The sequence below is a fragment of the Pristiophorus japonicus genome, unplaced genomic scaffold (assembly GCF_044704955.1).
Source record: "Pristiophorus japonicus isolate sPriJap1 unplaced genomic scaffold, sPriJap1.hap1 HAP1_SCAFFOLD_100, whole genome shotgun sequence".
In the NCBI taxonomy this organism is placed as follows: Eukaryota; Metazoa; Chordata; class Chondrichthyes; family Pristiophoridae; genus Pristiophorus; species Pristiophorus japonicus.
The window spans coordinates 126,724-147,098 of NW_027250650.1; the positions used below are offsets into that span (position 1 = coordinate 126,724).

The 20,375-nt window shown below is 45.5% G+C and overlaps 1 long non-coding RNA gene across 1 annotated transcript; it reads left to right on the plus strand.

Moving 5' to 3' along the window:
• Positions 1–8,833: 8,833 nt before the first annotated feature.
• LOC139241239 (uncharacterized) lies at positions 8,834–19,476 on the plus strand. The gene is made up of 3 exons (XR_011588829.1): positions 8,834–8,898; positions 12,246–12,332; positions 19,241–19,476. It is a non-coding gene; the product is annotated as an uncharacterized lncRNA (long non-coding RNA).
• Positions 19,477–20,375: the final 899 nt, after the last annotated feature.

Sequence of the window (20,375 nt, forward strand, 5' to 3'; positions counted from 1 at the left end):
GTTATAATCAGCAGGGACACTTGTGCCTGCATCGATGTTAAAGGGAACAGACAATGGAAGCATCGGACCCAGCTTAAGGTTTTTGAACCAGCCGTTTAGCACACGTATTAGTTGTTGCTGTTTGTCTATTTGCAGATTGACAGCGAGAGATTCTTCAAAGCCATACGGCCATTTTGCCTTTGACTATTTGTTAATTGTAGAGTAATAAGATGAAACTATATATTGCAATCGGTGAGATTATCATAGTTCGTGAAAGGTCCGGCCTGCTAGCTAGACCGAAACGAGAGTTACATGTGAATACCTTTTTGTACATGTCTTATGTTTATGCGCAAAATGAGAACTTTTCCAGTTGCTGGGTATGTTCGCACATCCGCATACATAGCAAAGGAGGCATCCCTTTGAGGTCAATCTCCCTTAATATCTCGGAAGTTGCGGAGTGGGTAATGCGACAAAACGGTACAGGGGAAGTAAATGAAAACCTGGAACCAGAGTAGGGATAAAGAAACGTGGAGATCGGGGGGGTTACCTTTTGGATGCATTGACGGATGGTACCAGCCGGAACACAATAGGTAGGTACGACCCCCGTTCCTGGTTTTGAACAACACCTCAGGAGTTGGAAGGCCCACTGCTGACATTTGTTTCACTAGAACCCTGACTGGTGAGGAAACAGGTTTTGTCGCAGGATACTTTAACCTCACCAGGTTTAACATAATTGCCAGCGAAACAACAAACCAGGGGTTCTTTGAAATAGAGGGTTTGAAGAATCAGACAAGTAGCCAGGACTGGGACCCTAAGATTAGGTGGCGACGGGGGCTGATAGAGAGATTGGGATCGAATCTAACAGCATACAATGGCACGTATTTTGTGTGCAGACATAAGGCCTACCCCTGATTGCCACAGGACTGGAGGGGGTCCTGTCATTTGGGATATGTGTTCCCTTTTGTCAGACGGGTACGTACTTTAGCAGAAGTACAGACACCGGGTCGACTAAGACGAGATCTTACCCCGGTCGAGAGGCTATTTGGGGTCATGATGCTCACATTCGGGATAGGACGCACCATAGATGAATTACGTAATCTAGAGAGGGTACTGGAACAGATAGTTAACGACAGTGCTGAAGCAATGGAGGGCATAACGGCTGAAATGGTAGCCATACGCACAATGGTACTCCAGAACCGAATGGCCCTAGATTATATATTAGCACAAAGTGGGGGCACATTTGCCTTAATTGGAGCTGAATGTTGCACTTACATTCCCCATAGTTCAGAAAACATAACCAACCTCGCTGATCACATAAGAAGGGAGGTAAAGAAGTTATCCACGACAGCAGGAGGATCTGGCTGGTTTGACTGGCTGTTAGGGGAATCCTGTGGGTCCTATCTTATGCATGGAGTAATTATTCTGGTTGTAATAATAATTTCTTGCTGTCTGATTATCGGGTGTTTTAATATCTGCTGTAAAGTTATGATGGCTCGACTGATGGCAGTAGCCAGTGTAATCGCCGAAGAAGAAGCACACCTGATGGAAATACTTGAAGACACCAAGGATGAAGAAACAGATGACGATGACACCGACCACTGTCTTTGAAGGGTAGCCTAGAGCTATAGGCAGGGTGGACATACGCAACATCAGGGAAGTAACATACCCCAAAGGACGAATATATGACACCATGCTACTATCATTGTGGTCATCTGGATTTCGTGAACATCCTCCAGGACCAAAAGGGGGAATATTGTTGGAGCGGATTTTTGGACATATACTTGACTAGTATACGGGACCAAACATTTGTTTTTATTTTCCCCTTTAATGAATTTTGTAAGGGACAATACTGATGCATTATGCTTTATATAAAAAAAACACAGTTTGACTTCAAGGTCTGCTGGCCTTGAGTTATGGATATAGGAAAGTGAGAAAATGAACGACTGGAGAGATAAGTGGGGGTATGTTTGTCTATACCGGTGCCAAAAAGCCTGCAGTTGTTTATAATGCCCTGTCACAATGCGAGGATGGTTTATATCAAGAGCTCAGCCTTGGATAGTAATTGTATGAAAAGCTTTGTAAACTTTGAAATGCGATGATTAGACTTAAGGACGAGTTCTAAAGTATGTGATGTAAAGTGACGTAATTTGTAAGATAAAAGAACCTCACTGGAGATACCAAATTGAGAAGCTGGTTCAGAGACATGGGTCTCTAACACTTCTCCCAGAGCTTTGTCTCCGATTTAATAAACCTCTCTTTATATATTATACAGTCTCGGAAATATTTTTCCACAATATGTCTGTGGGAAAATATTTCGGACATCAGTGTGACTGGAAAAGCACACACACGTCCGAGTGAGAGTGTTCATGTGCACTGACTGTGGAAAGAGCTTCAATCAGTTTCACAGCTGAAAAAATATTGCACCATTCACAGCAGGGAGAAACTACGCGTGTTCTGTGTGTGGACAAAACTTCAACTGATCATCCAACCTAGGAGACACAAGGATACCTGCATCATGGAGAACCCGTGGGAATGTGGAGACTGTGAGAAGGGATTCAGTTCCCCGTCTGATCTAGAAATTCATTGTCACAGTCACACCGACGAGAGGCCGGTCACCTGCTCTGTGTGTGGGCAGGGGTTCACTCAGTCATCCAACCTGCTGAAACTCCAGCGAGTTCATACTGGGGAAGTGTGGGAAGGGATTCACTCGGTCATCTGAATTGCGTGTTCACAAGTGACTGCACGGGTTATGTTCTACTGTTAATACTGCTGTTAATCGCAAATTGACTGAATCGTGTTCGTTCTGTCAGTTGGGATTTGTTTCTGCTGATATTACTCACCCCGAAAACTGGGATGGAGTTTAATATTTTGATATTTCAAATAATACAATGTGTCGATATTTGAAATATCCTTGATAAGAGGAGACTAATTGATGTCCTGTTATATTTTGGTCCTTTTCTCCTTTCTATCTCTAGATTGTTTCTGTTCTCATGCCTTTGGTTACTCTCAGGGAGAAGTCCCAGTTAATTATACCTTCTAGAGTGAATCCACTCAGTAAATGTATTTAAAGAAAAATGTACAAGTAAACCCATCACGTCAAGTAATTGGCAAAGGTTTGCACTCAACAAGTAAATATATCACGGCCCAGTAACCCAGCTCTATATTCACAGGAGAAAGTCTGTTATCTAAGTCCTCGAATGTCAGTTGGTGAGATGAGAGACTGAATCACTTTCCACATTCAGCTGGTAAACGGTCTCTCCCTGATGTCTTTCCACCCAACGTGCATCTGCATCCATTCCCACTGTCCCTACATTCACAGTGTTGAGTCAGCTGGCCACACGAGTCTCACAGGCTAGACGATTGGTTGAAGGTGCATCCACGCACAGAACATGTGTCCTGTTTCTCACCGCTGTGATTGGTGTTTTTCCAAAGGCTGATGATAGGGTGATCCTGATCAATCCGGTGAATCTCTCAAATCTTGCCATGATGTTTGGTTTCAGTTTCCCAGCTGTAGACCCTCACCTTCTAATACCCTGCAAATTGAGGTTACAAACGTTGTTACTTTAAGGACAGGATACACATTTCCACTGTGATAGACATCAGAGTCGAGTCCAGTCCTGCCCTCAAATTACAACCACACACTTCCCAGTTGAGGTCATTTCCCAGTTGAGGTCATTGGATCGGTATCAAGAGCAGGGGCACTGGCTAATGTTTAATCATATTTAGCCCAATGGTACCGAGGACAATTATAACCCCTGAACTGCTGCCTTGGCTGAGATCAAGCAACAGCCCAGATCAAGGAACGAACTTGGGAACTTCCCAGTCAATATTGCAGAGTGTTCTAAAATGAGGGGGATGGGGGGGAGTGTTAGAAATGATATTTTGAAACACATTTTACTCCAGCTTTAAACGAAACCTTCGTCACACTGCACAATTCTGAAGTCTTTCCAAATTCTAGTCAAATGGATCATCAAAAAGTGTATGACATTTTAGAAAGGCGCAAGTCACTGAAATAGACAGCTTTTCAATCACTGCACAGTACAGAAGGGAGCAACTGTTAATGGGAGGTCGGTTCGTGAAGTCCCCCGACACTCCGAGATAAACTGCACTGTTCCTTTAAGTATAAATAGGCAGTGAAAAGGGAGTCCGAGTCCCTTTAAATATCTGCTCCATTCCCCCAGGTTTGGGAGGAGCAAACGCGCGGGGTCTCCTCATATCCTCACACAGCAAGCACCGCCGCTGGGCTCCCGCAAGGTCCTAAAGGCTGAAAATAAAATCGCATCTGGTTAAGCACAACAACTGAAAAGTGCACTCACAAAGTCTTTGCTATATATGCGTGTGTGTGTGCGTGTATGTGAACAAAACACATCATTCTTAATGTTTGACAATGAATTCCACAGAGATAAGCTATTGTCTTCGCCAGTTATTTTCCAGCATTTTATTTGCTCTTATTTACAATGTAATTGCAGAGTGTTCAATCCCTTTCCCATTTATTGATGACCCATTACTTGTGTGCTCTTGATTTGAAAGTGATGTCACACTGACCATTCCGTACAACTGTAGCAACACCTCCTGGAACCTGGAATCAATTATTAAGAATGTCATAGCAGTGCATCTGGAAAATGGTGACATGATAGGTCCAAGTCAGCATGGATTTGTGAAAGGGAAATCATGCTTGACAAATCTTCTGGAATTTTTTGAGGATGTTTCCAGTAAAGTGGACAAAGGAGAACCAGTTGATGTGGTATATTTGGACTTTCAGAAGGCTTTCGACAAGGTCCCACACAAGAGATTAATGTGCAAAGTTAAAGCACATGGGATTGGGGGTAGTGTACTGACGTGGATTGAGAACTGGTTGTCAGACAGGAAGCAAAGAGTAGGAGTAAACGGGTACTTTTCAGAATGGCAGGCAGTGACTAGTGGGGTGCCGCAAGATTCTGTGCTGGGGCCCCAGCTGTTTACATTGTACATTAATGATTTAGACGAGGGGATTAAATGCAGTATCTCCAAATTTGCGGATGACACTAAGTTGGGTGGCAGTGTGAGCTGCGAGGAGGATGCTATGAGGCTGCAGAGTGAATTGGATAGGTTAGGTGAGTGGGCAAATGCATGGCAGATGAAGTATAATGTGGATAAATGTGAGGTTATCCACTTTGGTGGTAAAAACAGAGAGACAGACTATTATCTGAATGGTGACAGATTAGGAAAAGGGAAGGTGCAACGAGACCTGGGTGTCATGGTACATCAGTCATTGAAGGTTAGCATGCAGGTACAGCAGGCGGTTAAGAAAGCAAATGGCATGTTGGCCTTCATAGCGAGGGGATTTGAATACAGGGGCAGGGAGGTGTTGCTACAGTTGTACAGGGCCTTGGTGACGCCACACCTGGAGTATTGTGTACAGTTTTGGGCTCCTAACTTGAGAAAGGACATTCTTGCTTTTGAGGGAGTGAAGCGAAGATTCACCAGACTGATTCCCGGGATGGCGGGACTGACCTATCAAGAAAGACTGGATCAACTGGGCTTGTATTCACTGGAGTTCAGAAGAATGAGAGGGGACCTCATAGAAACGTTTAAAATTCTGACGGGTTTAGACAGGTTAGATGCAGGAAGAATGTTCCCAATGTTGGGGAAGTCCAGAACCAGGGGTCACAGTCTGAGGATAAGGGGTAAGCCATTTAGGACCGAGATGAGGAGAAATTTCTTCACCCAGAGAGTGGTGAACCTGTGGAATTCTCTACCACAGAAAGTAGTTGAGGCCAATTCACTAAATATATTCAAAAGGGAGTTAGATGAAGTCCTTACTGCTCGGGGGATCAAGGGATATGGCGAGAAAGCAGGAAGGGGGTACTGAAGTTTCATGTTCAGCCATGAACTCATTGAATGGCGGTGCAGGCTAGAAGGGCTGAATGGCCTGCTCCTGCACCTATTTTCTATGTTTCTATGTTTCTATGTTTCTATGTTACCAAGGTGACCACTTGTCCGCAGTATACTGTGGGAAAGGGGATTAAATCTCACCGAGGGTAATAAGCAGCCTTCAACCAGTCTCTGCATTTTATTGCCCAGTGATCACCTCACCATCACAGAAGGTCCTGAGATTTACCTCCAGTGTGGATGACTTGTGTAAGTGATGTTAACAATTAAATTGTAGGTTAAAAGAGGAGTTGGGTGAGGAGGGTTTGGAGAGTAGGCGTAAAAGAGGAGTTGGGTTGAGGGTTTGAGAGAAATACGGTGATAGAGGAATTGGGGTGAGGGGTTAGGGAGTTGGGTTGAAAGAGTAGTTGGGGAGGGGAGGTGGAGAGTAGGGGTGAAGAAGGTGTATGAGTGAATGGGATTTACAGCCCTTTAATTGCCTTTGTTGAACTGTGATGGGGTTTATTTTTCCTTTAAAATGTTTTGTATTGTGCGTTTCACTGAAGTTAGACGTGGGTTGCAGTTCCTTGCAGGCACTGGACTGTTTCTGGTGAATTAATGTGGGCAGTGTTAATTAGGAATAGATTTGAGTGGGATCATTCTGTGCTGAATGCGTGGCTGGGCGGCGGGTTTGCCCTCAGTCCGAGCGACGAGGAGTTGTTGACACCAAATCCAGGGACCACATACATTGTGTCTCCAAATCCAGGGACAACTTACATTGAGGTATCAAATCCAGGGACCCCTTACACTGAGGCAACAAATACAGGGACCAGTTACAATGACACATCAAATCCATGATGAATTATATCATGACAGCAAATTGAGGGATTACTAATAACGTGACAACAAATCCAGGGACCAATAACACTGAGGCACCAAATCCTTGGACCACTTACACTGAGACTATAGAATTACATCAGATATATGGGATAGAAATGGGCCATTCAGAGTAACCAGTCAGTGCCGGTGTTCATGCTCTGCTCGGTAATTGGAGAGCCTCAGTATGGGGAATGGCCATACTGCTGAAAGCAGCTCTAGGTAGGGGGAAAGGTGGGTAATGAATGAAGATATGATGGTGGAATCAGACGGTGACTGGTGAGGCCTGGTGACAGATTATTGTCAGAAGCCCTTTTCAAGCAGGCTGAGGATTAAATGTAACCAGCACAACAACGGTATCCGTCTGTTATTGTCCCAAAATCCACAAATCTAATGTCACTAATTGATTTTTCTGTGAGAAATGTAGAGATGTAAAAGAAGGGAGGAAATGAGGCTATCCCAATCACTAATCCCAATCCTAACACATAGCCATAAACCACACCCACTAACCACTAAACCTACATCTAAACCCAGCCCATAATCAATGCTAAGAACATAAGAAATAGGAGCAGAAGTAGGTCATCTAGCCCCTTGAGTCCGCTCTGCCATTCAATAATATCATGGCTGATCTGATCTTGGCCTCAATTCCACTTCCCTGCCCTCTCCACAGAACGCTTGACTTCCCTATCTTTGAAAAATCAGTCTGTCTGCAACTTAAATATATTCAATGACGCAGCCTCCGTTGCTCTCTGGGGTAGAGAATTTCAAAGATTCACTACTCTCTGAGAGAAGAAATTCATCCTCATTTCCGTTTTAAATGGGCGACACCTCATGCTCAGACTATGCCACCTAGTTCTCGATTTCCCCCACAAGAGGAAACAGAGATCAGTGTGGAAGCTAAAGACCCGATAAAGGAAGTGTTTAAACAATTATTTTGATGCAAATAATTTCTGCAACGCATTTAGTAACAAGTAGTTATAATCAAATAACCCATCAAAATTAGGAAAGACAATTACAAAGACCAGAACATTTCAAAGGCAATATGCAGTATGTGTGGAGATCTATTAACCGCATTCAAAAATCGTTAAACAATATAGAAAATAAGAGAGTTCCAGTCTTAAGCAAGATAGTTCTTTCAAGGAACGTCAAGTGAGTGTAACGTGAGACCCGGCGGTTCAGTGTATGAAATCCACAAGCCGTATGCTCAAACGAAACAAGCTTGGGATTTGATGTGGCAAAAGATGAACTGCGTGAGACGTGAAATAATGTAGAGTAAGAAAAGGCCCAAAATGGAAGGGAAGGGAACATGAATTAGTCTCCCGTGCAGCGGCATGGTCCCGGCCTGGATGACCATCAGCAGGTCGGGGCCATCAGAGGGAGCAGGGTGCGGCGGTGGCATTCCATTGTAGGATGGTGACGGCTGCAAAGTCACGTCGCTAATTGCAGTGCGGGCAGGCACAGCAGGAGGGGTGAAGGAGCGGCAATAGATTATAGAAGGACGTGACCGGGGCCCAGGAGAGGCATGAGACTGGGGCCCAGAAGGGGCAAGGGCCTAGGGGGAGCATGGCCCAGCCCAAACTGGTATATTTGTGCTCAGTCCGTGCAGCATAGCTGGTCTGCAGTCGCCTGGGTTAATCCTTGCCACTGGACCAAGACCGAGCTCTGACAAGCCAGTGTGGCTGGTGTGCAAAATCCAAACACAGGCAGGTTCCACCCTTCAAAATGTAGCTCGGGATCTGCAATATTACGTCCTTCATTAAAACACCTGTGAACTTATTCTTTTTGGGCATGGAAGCAAGTCATCCTCGCTTCCAGGGACTGCCTGTGATGATGATGATGGTTATGGAGAAATGAAATATTGGACACAGGGTGTTTGAAACAATATTGAGACAGAACATTAATCTCCAGCTCAGGGACAGGGTTTTGCTGAGCAGCAGAAACAAAGTCTCAGTGCCAGAATGAACATGGTTCAGTGCCCAATGGGAGCCCAGTAAATCCTGTCCTATTCACTGATTGGCTGTTCCTATTTACCCAGCATTCCCGGCAATAGAGAATGTGCCGACCCCAGACTACAGGGGTCCAGTGCGCAGGCGCGAGACCTGGCTGTAATCGGAGCATGCGCGGTGCGTGTAATGGCGGAGCGGCTGTGGTGAAATGTGTTCCGTAAAGCAGCTCAATATGCGCGGGGCGGAGGTGAGTAAAGGACCAGCGGGGAGCCGGGGAGGCTTCATAAACACCTGGTGGCCGCCGGCAGCCCGGGATAACAACCGGAATATCGGCGGCTGCAGCCTCGAGGCTTTCTCCCGGTCACAGGCCCAGGGTAACGGCGGCCATCTTTGTACAGGAAGGCAGGGTCAGTCCTCCGACATCTTTGTTCAGTGAGCAGCAAAGCGCATGCGCTGCCATCTTGGTAAAGTAACAGCTGAGTTATATTCTGACACCTCGGATTTCTCACCATCTCCGAGAGGCGCTGCTCAGTGCTCAGCTTCTGGTTACATCCCAGACAATTGTAACAGGAAAGCCCCAGAGCTGTTCACTCCCAGGGTTAGAGTCCCCATGTACAGTCCCAGGGTTAGAGTCCCCATGTACAGTCCCAGGGTTAGAGTCCCCATGTACAGTCCCAAGGTTAGAGTCCCCATGTACAGTCCCAGGGTTAGAGTTCCCATGTACAGTCCCAGGGTTAGAGTTCCCATGTACAGTCCCAGGGTTAGAGTCCCCATGTACAGTCCCAGGGTTAGAGTCCCCATGTACAGTCCCAGGGTTAGAGTCCCCATGTACAGTCCCAGTGTTAGAGTCCCCATGTACAGTCCCAGGGTTAGAGTCCCCATGTACAGTCCCAGGGTTAGAGTCCCCATGTACAGTCCCAGGGTTAGAGTCCCCATGTACAGTCCCAGGGTTAGAGTCCCCATGTACACTCCCAGGGTTAGAGTCCCCAGGTACAGTCCCAGGGTTAGAGTCCCCATGTACAGTCCCAGCGTTAGAGTCCCCATGTACAGTCCCAGGGTTAGAGTTCCCATGTACAGTCCCAGGGTTACAGTCCCCATGTACAGTCCCATGTACATCTCATAAGAACATAATAACCTAAGAAATAGGAGCAGGAGTGGATCATTTGGCCCCTGGATCCTGCTCTGCCATTCAATAAGATGATGGCTGATCTGATCATGGAATCACCTCCACTTCCCTGCCCGCTCCACATCACCCTTTAATCCCTTATCGTCAAAAATCTGTCTATCTCTGCCTTAAATACATTCAATGACCAAGCCTCCACAGCTCTCGGGCAGAGAATTCCACAGATTTACAACTATCTGAGCGAATAAATTTCTCCTCATCTCAGTTTTAAATGGGTGGCCCCTTATTCTGAGACTGTGCACACTAGTTTTAGTTTACCCTGAGTGGAAATATCCTCTCTGGATCCACCTTGTCCAGTTCCCTCGTTATATGTTTCAATAAGATCACCTCTCATTCTTTTGAACTCCAATGTGTATCGGACCAACCTACTCAACCTATCCTCATAAGACAATCCCCTCATCGCCAGAATTAACCTCTGAACAGCCTCCAATGCAAGTATATCCTTCCTTAAATACAGAGACCAAACTGCATGCAGTATTCTGGGTGTGGTCTCACCAATACCCTGTACAGTTGTAGCAGGACTTCTCTGCTTTATCCCCCTTGCAATAAAGGCCAATGTTCCATTTGCCTTCCTGATTACTTGCTGTACCTGCACATTAACTTTTTGTGTTTTATGCACAAACATCCTCAGGTCTCTCTGTCCTGCAGCACATTGCAATTTTTCTCCATTTAAATTATAATTTGCTTTTCTATTATTTCTGTCAAAGTGGATAACCTCACATTTTCCCATATTATACTACATCTGACAAATTTTTGCCCACTCATTTCGCCTGTCGATATCCCTTTGCAGATTTTTCGTGTTCTCGATTTGCTTTCCCCCCCATCTTTGTATCATCGGCAAACTTGGCTCTATTACACTCGGTCCCTTCTTCCAAGTCATTAATATAGATTGTAAATAGTTGAGGAACGAGCACCGATACCAGCGGCACCCCACTAGTCACCATTTGCCAACCGGAAAAAGACCCATTTATCCTGACTCTCTGTTTTCTGTTAGTTAACCAATCCTCTCTCCATGCTAATATACTGCCCCCAACACTATGAGGTTTATCTTGTGCAGTAACCTCTTATGTGGTACCTTATCAAATGCCTTCTGGAAATCCAAATACACCACATCCACTGGTTCCCCCTTATCTATTCTGCTTCTTACATCATCAAAGGACTCCAGCAAATTTATCAAACATGATTTCCCTTTCATAAAGCCATACTGACTCTGCTGGATTGAATCGTGCTTTTCCAAATGTCCCGCGACTGCTTCCTTAATAATGGTCTCCAGCATTTTCCCAATGACAGATGTTAGGCCAACTGGTCTATAGTTTCCTGCTTTTTGTCTGCCTCCTTTTTTAAATAGAGGCATTACATTTTTGGTTTCCAATCTGTTGGGACCACCCCAGAATCCAGGGAATTTTGGTAGATTACAACTAATGTGTCCACCATCTTTGCAGCCACTTCTCTTAAGACCTTACGATGTAAGCCATCAGGGCAAGGTGACTTGTCTGCCTTTAGTCCCATTATTTTACCGAGTTCTACTTCATAATGAATAGTGATTGTATTAAGTTCCTGCCTCATGAAAGCCCCTTGATTATACACTTCGGTATTACTCTCAGTGACCGAGTGTTTTACTCTAATTAAACTGATCTCAGATTGTTTCTGTTAGATATTAACTCCTGCACGGTCCCAGCAAACACTCCCACTCCCTCATCCCTCCGATGTTGCTGCAGGATTGCTTTGTGAAGATGGGCTCATGGAGAGAAACACCCTGCACGGAATGATCTCAAATTGAGCAGCTCCAAGGGACAAAGCTCCCAGCTTTAATCATTCTCTGTCCTTTCCCCCAGGTCCAGTTCCTTTGCTCAGATTCTGATAAAAGTAAATTGGGAAAAGTGCACTTTGATTTTAACAGGCTGAATTATTGCAGAGAGCTGCGCATGCACGGTTCAGCCCCACCCCCTGTATCAATTCCCAGTGACCAGAAGAGCACATGCACCCTCCCCTCCCCCAGCACTGCCTGTAATCGCCATTCAATCAGTGAGCAGAAGAAAATGGTTTAAAACAGCCAGGAATGGTGACACAGTAGCCCCGGGGTAAGGCAGCGAGGAGCAGCCTCCTTACAGCAGCACAGCACTTTGGGAGCGTGTCCGCAGATGGGCTCAGAGATCAGCATTGAGTCCGGGGGAAACAGCCTGACAGTGAGGATGTGGGGAGTTTCACAAGGTGCATCTATTGCAGGCAACAGGAGAGGAGTGTGGGAGAAGATATTTTAAAGACGGGTTATATTGTTTCGGTGAGCTGAGTTCTCCAAAACCGTGTTGCTGGTGATTGAGAGCTACATTGTCCCTCCCTCAGCTACATCATATTCTCTCCTGCATCCATATCTTAGAACTAATAATGTTCTCGTATTATTATTCTCACAGCAATATTATTCAACCAGCCAGAACAAATGTGATCTTTCCTCCACCCAGAACACAAGGAACAGTGCAGGCAGCTCCTTCTCACACACAGTAAGTAGATTATCACTCACAGAGCGCAGACACACATAACTGGCCTCAAGTCTATTGTCACAGACTACAGAAGCTGTCAGTCCCACAGTGATCCGAAGTGGCAGAGTTACATTGTGAATCTTACAGCCACATGGAGCAGTAGAATCACATGCTGTTTCACCATTAAAACAGATCACACTGACAGGTACATTAAACACCAACACTCACTTGCCAGAAACTGGCAGGTAGAGAATAAAAGACAATCATCTATCAGAAAAAATGTCAAACAGAAAGTATAAACCACATTAGCATATCAGAAGCTGATGGGTACAGAGCAAAAGCCATATTCATGTTTCAGAATCTGACAGATTCAGTATTTAAACCCCCCGAACATACCAGAAGATGACAGGTGCAGAATAAACCGCACATTCCCGTACCACAGACTGACAGATACAGTATACAACACACACCCACATATATGAAAGTGACAGTAACAGAATAAAATTCCCACTTGCATACCAGAGATTGACAGGTAAAGTGTAAATCCCATGAGCACATATCGAAAAACTGAAAGGCAGTCAGTAAAATGTTTACTTGCATCGCAGAAACTGATAGGGGCAGAATAAAACCCACACACACATATCTGAACAATGACAGGTAGAAGGCAAAATCTTCACACATATCAGAGAAATACAGGTTAAAAGTTCAATTGATTCTCATGTTCACATACCAGAGACAAGCAGATACAGAGTAAATTCTACACTCACATAGCAGCAACTGACAGGTACAGTCTAAAACATACAATCCAGAAGCAGGAACAAATAGGTACAGTCTAACATAGCAGAAACTGAGAAGCACAGATTAAACCTGAACACACAACAAAACCCGACAGTTACAGAAAAATACACACATTTGCATATGAGAGACTGAGAAATACAGTATAAAACCCACACTCACACACATCAGAGGCTGACTTATTACAATCCATATTCCCATAACATAAATTGACATAAAGTGACATGCCCAGACTCACAAACCAGTAATTGACAGGTACAAGGTAAAGAGCTCTCTTTCATTCCAGAAACTGAAAGGTACAAAGGAAAGCCCACTCGCAATTAAACAGAAACTGGCAGTTGTAGACTAAGGCCCACAATCACATATCAGAAATTGACGGGTACAGAATAAAACCTAGACTCCCATAACAGAAATGGAGATACAGAGAAAGGCCCACACTCACATAGCAGACACAGATAGATACAGAGTGAAACTCAGACTCATTTACCAGAGACCGACAGTTTCAGCATAAACACTCACCTCCATAACACAAATTGACAGTTAGAAAGTAAAACCAATACTTTAAAAGATTGGGGGTACACAGTAAAACAATACTAACATACTGGAGAATGATGGGTATGGAGTAGAGCTCACATTCACATCACAGAGATGGACAGATACAGCACAAAATACACACTCACTCACCAAGAATGGAAAGATACATTGAAACATTGAAAATAGGTGCAGGAGCAGGCCATTCGGCCCTTCTAGCCTGCACCACCATTCTATATGATCATGGCTCATCATGCAACTTCAGTACCCCACTCCCGCTTTCTCTCCATACCCCCTGAGCCCCTTAGCCGTAAGGGCCACATCTAACTCCCTCTTGAATAAATCCAACAAACAGTACTCCACAACTTTCTGTGGTAGAGAACTTCACAGGTTTACCACTCTGGGTGAAAAAGTTTCTCCTCATTTCAGTCCGATAAGGCTTACCCCTTATCCTTAGACTGTGACCCCTGATTCTGGACTTCCCCAACATCAGGAACATTCTTCCTGCCTCTAACCTGTCCAGTTCCGTCATAATTTTATATGTTGCTATGAGATCCCCTCTCATTCTTCTAAATTCCAGTGAGTGTAAGCCTAGCCGATCCAGTCTTTCTTCATATGTCAGTCCTGCCATCCCGGGAATTAGTCTGGTGAACCTTCGCTGCACTCCCTCAATAGCAAGCACGTCCTTGCTCAGATTAAGAGACCAAAACTGCACACAATACTCAAAGTGTGGTCTCAGCAAGGCCCTGTACAATTGCAGTAAGACTTCCCTGCTCGTATACTCAAATCGCCTTGCTATGAAGGCCAACATGCCAGTTGCTTTCTTTACTGCCTGCTGGACCTGCATGCCTACCTTCAGTGACTGATGTACCATGACACCCAGGTCTCTTTGCACCTCCCATTTTACTAATCTGTCACCATTCAGATAATCTGCCTTCCTGTTTTTGCACCCAAAGTGAATAACCTCACATTTATCCACATTATGCTGCATCTGCCATGCAATTGCCCATTCACCTAACCTATCCAAGTCACCCTGCAGCCTCTTAGCATCCTACTCACAGCTCACACTGCCACCCAGCTTAGTGTCATCTGCAAATTTGTAGATATTACGTTAAATTCCCTCATCTAAATAATTAATGGATGTTGTAAATTAATGAGATCCCAGCACTGAACCTTACGGCACCCCACTAGTCAATGCCTGCCATTCTGAAAAGGACACGTTTATTCCCACTCTTTGCTTCCTGTCTGCCAAGCAGTTCTCCCTCCACATCAATACATTACCCCCAATACTATGTACCTTAATTTTGCACACTAATCTCTGGTGTGGGACGTTGTCAAAAGCCTTTTTTTAATTCCAAATGCACCACATCCACTGGTTCTCCCTTATCCACTCTACTAGTTACATCCACAAAAAACTCAAGAAGATTTGTCAAGCATGATTTCCCTTTCATAAATCCATGCTGACTTGGACCGATCCTGTCACTGCTTTCCAAATGCTCTGCTATTACATCTTTAATAATTGATTCCAGCATTTTCCCCACCACCAATGTCAGGCTAACCGGTCTATAATTCCCTGTTTTCTCTCTCCCTACTTTTTTAAAAAGTGGGGTTACATTAGCTACCCTCCAATCCATAGGTACTGATCCAGAATCTATAGAATGTTGGAAAATGACCACCAATACATCTACTATTTCTAGGGCCACTTCTTTAACTACTCTGGGATGCAGACTATCAGACCCTAAGGATTTATCGGCCTTCAGTCCCATCAGTTTCCCTACAACCATTTCCTGACTAATAAGGATTTCCCTCAGTTCATCTTTCCCGCGAGACCCTCGGTCCCCTAGTATTTTCGGCAGGTTATTCGTGTCTTCCTTAGTGAAGACAGAACCAAAGCATTTGTTCAATTGGTCTGCCATTTACTTGTTCCCCATTATAAATTCACCTGATTCTGACTGCAAGGGACCGATATTAGATTTCACTAATCTTTTTCTCTTCACATATCTTTAGAAGCTTTTGCAGTCAGTTTTTTATGTTCCCTGCAAGCCTACTCTCATATTCTATTTTCCCCCTCCTTATTAAACTCTTAGTCCTCCTCTGCTGAATTCTAAATTGCTCCCAGTCCTCAGGTTTGCTGCTTTTTCAGGCCAATTTATGTGCCAGTGTCCCTAATTTCCTTGGTTAGCCACGGTTGAGCCACCTTTCATGTTTTATTTTTACGCCAGACAGGGATGTATAATAGTTTTAATTCATCCATGTGATCTTTAAATGTCTGCCATTGCCAATCCACCATCAACCCTTTAAGTATTATTCGCCTGTTTATCCCAGCCAAATCACGTCTCATACCATCGAAGTTTCCTTCAAGTTCAGGACCCCAGTCTCTGAGTTAACTGTGTCGCTCTCCATCTTAATGAAGAATTCTACCATATTATGGCCACTTTTCCCTATGGGGCCACGCACGACTAATTGCTAATTAATCCTCTCTCGTTACACAAGACCCAGTCTAGGATGGCCGGCTCTCCAGTTGGTTCCTCGACATATTGGTCAAGAAAACCATCCCTTATACACTCCAGGAAATCCTCCTCTACAATATTGCTACCGGTTTGGTTAGCCCAATCAATATGTAGGTAAAAGTCACCTATGGTAACTGCTGTACCCTTATTGCACGCCTCCCTAATTTCCTTTTTGATGCCATCCCCAACCTCCCTACTACTGTTAGTTGGGTTTGTTTACAGACCACCAAACGTTTTCTGCCCTTTGTTGTTTCGCAGTTCGACCCATACAGATTCCACATTATCCCAGCCAATGTCCTTCCTTACGATTGCATTAACCTCCTCTTTAACCATTAACTCTACCCCACCTTCTTTTCTTTCTTCAATATTGAATACCCCTGCATATTATGTTCCCAGCCTTGGTTACCCTGGACCCATGTCTCTGTAATCCGAATTACATCATATCCATTAACAGCTATATGTGCAGTTAATTTGTCCACCTTATTACCAATGCTCCTCACTTTGAGACTCAGAGCCTTCAGGCTTGTTTTTTTAAAACTCTTTATCCTTTTAGAATTATGTTGTAATGTGGCCCTTTTTGATACAGAATGAAACCCACAGGCAATTACCAGAAATTGACAGGAACAGGATAAAACCCACGCTCTCGTATCAGAAACTAACATACAGAGTAAAATCCTCATCCACATACCAGAGATGGACAGATATGAGTAAAATCCACACTCCCATACGAGACTACATTAGAAAATAAGAACATAAAAAATAGGAGCAAGAGCAGGCCATACGGCCCCTCGAGCCTGCTCCACCATTTAATACGATCATGGCTGATCCGATCATGGACTCGGGTCCACTTTCCTGCCCACTCCCCATAACCCCTTATTCCCTTATCGGTTAAGACACTGTCTATCTCTGTCTTAAATATATTCAATGTCCCAGATTCCACATCTCTCTGAGGGAGCGAATTCCACAGATTTACAACCCTCAGAGAAGAAATTCCTCCTCATCTCAGTTTCAAATGGAGGGCCCCTTATTCTAAGATTATGTCCCCTATTTCTAGTCTCCCCAATCAGTGAAAACATCCTCTCTGCTACCACCTTGTCAAACCCCCTCATTATCTTATACGTTTCGATAAATCACCTCTCATTTGTTCTTCTGAATTCAATGAGTAGAGGCCCAACCTCCTCAACCTTTTCTCATAAGTCAACCCCCTCATCTCCGGAATCAACCCAGTGGACCTTCTCTCAACTTCCTGCAAAGCAAGTGTATCCTTTCATAAATATGGAAACCAAAACTGCACGCAGTATTCCAGGTGTGGCCTCACCAATACCCTGTGTAACTGTAGCAAGACTTCCCTGCTTTTATACTCCAGCCCCTTTGCAATAAAGGCCAAGATTGCATTGGCCTTCCTGATCACTTGCTGCACATGCATACTAACCTTTTGTGTTTCATGCACAAGTACCCCCAGGTCCCGCTGTACTGCACCACTTTGCAATCTCTCTCCATTTAAATAATAACTTGCTCTTTGATTTTTTTCTGCCATAATGCATGACCTCACACTTTCCAACATTATACTCCATCTGCCAAATGTTTGCCCACTCACTTAGCCTGTCTATGTCCTTTTACAGATTATTTGTGTCCTCCTCACACGTTGCTTTTCCTCTCATCTTCATATCGTCAGCAAACTTGGCTACGTTAAAGTCGGTCCCTTCTTCCAAGTCGTTAATATAGATTGTAAATAGCTGGGGTCCCAGCACTGATCCCTGCGGCACCCCACTAGTCACTGATTGCCAACCCAAGAATGAACCATTTACCCCAACTCTCTGTTTTCTGTTAGTTAGCCAATCCTCTATCCATGCTAATATATTACCCCCAGCCCCGTGAACTTTTATCTTGTGCAGTAATCTTTTATGTGGCACCTTGTCAAATGTCTTCTGGGAATCCAAATACAAAAGACGCACTTTATCCACCCTGTTCATTACATGCTCAAAGAATTCCAGCAAATTTGTCAAACTTAACTTCCCCTTCATAAATCCATGCTGACTCTGCCTGACCGAATTATGCTTTTCCAAATGTCGTGCTATTGCTTCTTTAAGAATGAACTCTTCAACATTTTCCCAACCACAGATGTTAGGCTAACTGGTCTATAGTTTCCTGCTTTTTGTCTGCCTTCTTTTTAACCGAGTGCGGCTCTCAGTCCCCGGGCAACACGGAGTGCGGCTCCCGGGCCCCGCGCAACACCGAGTGCGGCTCCCGGGCCCCGGGCAACACCGAGTGCGGCTCTCAGTCACCGGGCAACACCGAGTGCGGCTCCCGGGCCCCGGGCAACATCGAATGCGGTTCTCAGTCCCCGGGCAACACCGAGTGTGGCTCTCGTTCCCCGGGCAACACCGAGTGCGGCTCTCAGTCCCCGGACAACACCGAGTGTGGCTCTCAGTCCCCGGGCAACACCGAGTGTGGCTCTCAGTCCCCGGACAACACCGAGTGTGGCTCTCAGTCCCCGGGCAACACCGAGTGAGGCTCTCGGTCCCCGGACAACACCGAGTGCGGCTCTCGGTCCCCGGACAACACCGAGTGCGGCTCTCGGTCCCCGGGCAATGCCAAGCGCGGCTCTCGGGCCCCGAGTCAGAGCCACCGGGCCCGGCCCCAGCAACCCCCGGGGGCAGCATCTCCCCCACACCAGGCAAACAACAACTTACATTTATACAGCAGGCCCAGCAATTCCCAGCCGCTCTGTATCAGTGGGTGCTGGATGTGGAAGTCACTCACTGGCCTCCTGTGTGGGTCTGTTTGTTACATCAGTTTGAGCTGGATGGAGAGTGGGTAGAAGCTGCTGGGTATCACCCCCAGTAATTCTGGGCCCAGTGGGAACAACAATTTCCCATGTGGGCCTGTCGAGGGAGGTGGGAACCCTTCCCTGAAGGACAGCAGTGATCCAGATGTGTTTTTATGACAATCCGGCAGCTTTCATGGTCACTTTTGTCTCGTGCCGGCCCCACAAATGACCAGACTCATTAAGCTCAATTTCACAATCTGCCTTTGTGGTTTTGTGGGTTCTCTCACACACTCCCTTTTTCCTGTTTGAAATTCACTTTACAGGGTGTTAAAAGGGGAGGATTTGTAGACTGGAAGCTCAAACCAAACATCACCTCAAGATCTGACAGTCACTCGGTACATCGGGACTGGAATATCATCAGCTTTTGACCATGGAAGCAGAAGGCACCGTTCACAGTGGGGAGAAACGGTACACGTGCTCTGTGTGTGGACAAGGCTTCAGCCGATCGTCCAACCTGGAGAGACACAAGTGCAGTCACACTGGGGAGAAACCGTGTAAATGTGGGGATTGTGGGAAACGTTTCAACTCCCATCCCAGCTGGAAACACATCGTCGAGTTCACACTGGGGAGAGACCGTTCACCTGCTCCGACTGTGGGAAGGGATTCATTCAGTCATCCGACCTGCTGATACACCAGCGAGTTCACACTGGGGAGAGACCGTTCACCTGCTCCAAGTGTGGGAAGAGATTCGCTACATCATCCCACCTGCTGACACACCAGCGAGTTCACACTGGGGAGAGGCCATTCACCTGCTCCGACTGTGGGAAGGGATTCATTCAGTTATCCCACCTACTGATACACCAGCGAGTTCACACTGGGGAGAGGCCATTCACCTGCTCCGAGTGTGGGAAGAGATTCACTGCATCATCCAGCCTGCTGATACACCAGCGAGTTCACACTGGGGAGAGGCCGTTCACCTGCTCTGACTGTGGGAAGGAATTCACTGCATCATCCCACCTGCTGAAACACCAGCGACTTCACACTGGGGAGAGACCTTTTAAATGTTCTGAGTGTGGGAAGGGATTCACTCGGTCATCCCACCTGCTGACACACCAGCGAGTTCACACTGGGGAGAGGCCGTTCATCTGCTCTGAGTGTGGGAAGGGATTCTCTCTGTCAGGCAACCTGCTGAGACACCAGCGAGTTCACAAGTCACTGCAGGGGTTGGATTCTGTTGTTATTGCTGCTGGTAATCACATCCTGGACTGCATCGTGTTCATTCTGATAGTTGGGGTTTATAAATCCTGTAACGCTGATGTTAATAACTCCTGTAACTGGATTGGAGTTTAATATTTGGGTTATAGACACACAAATTAGTGTTGCTTTCAACACATTGCTGTGGATATTTGTCTTTCCCACCTGAGTGTTTAGCATCACCTGATTGGAGCTGAGAAAGGA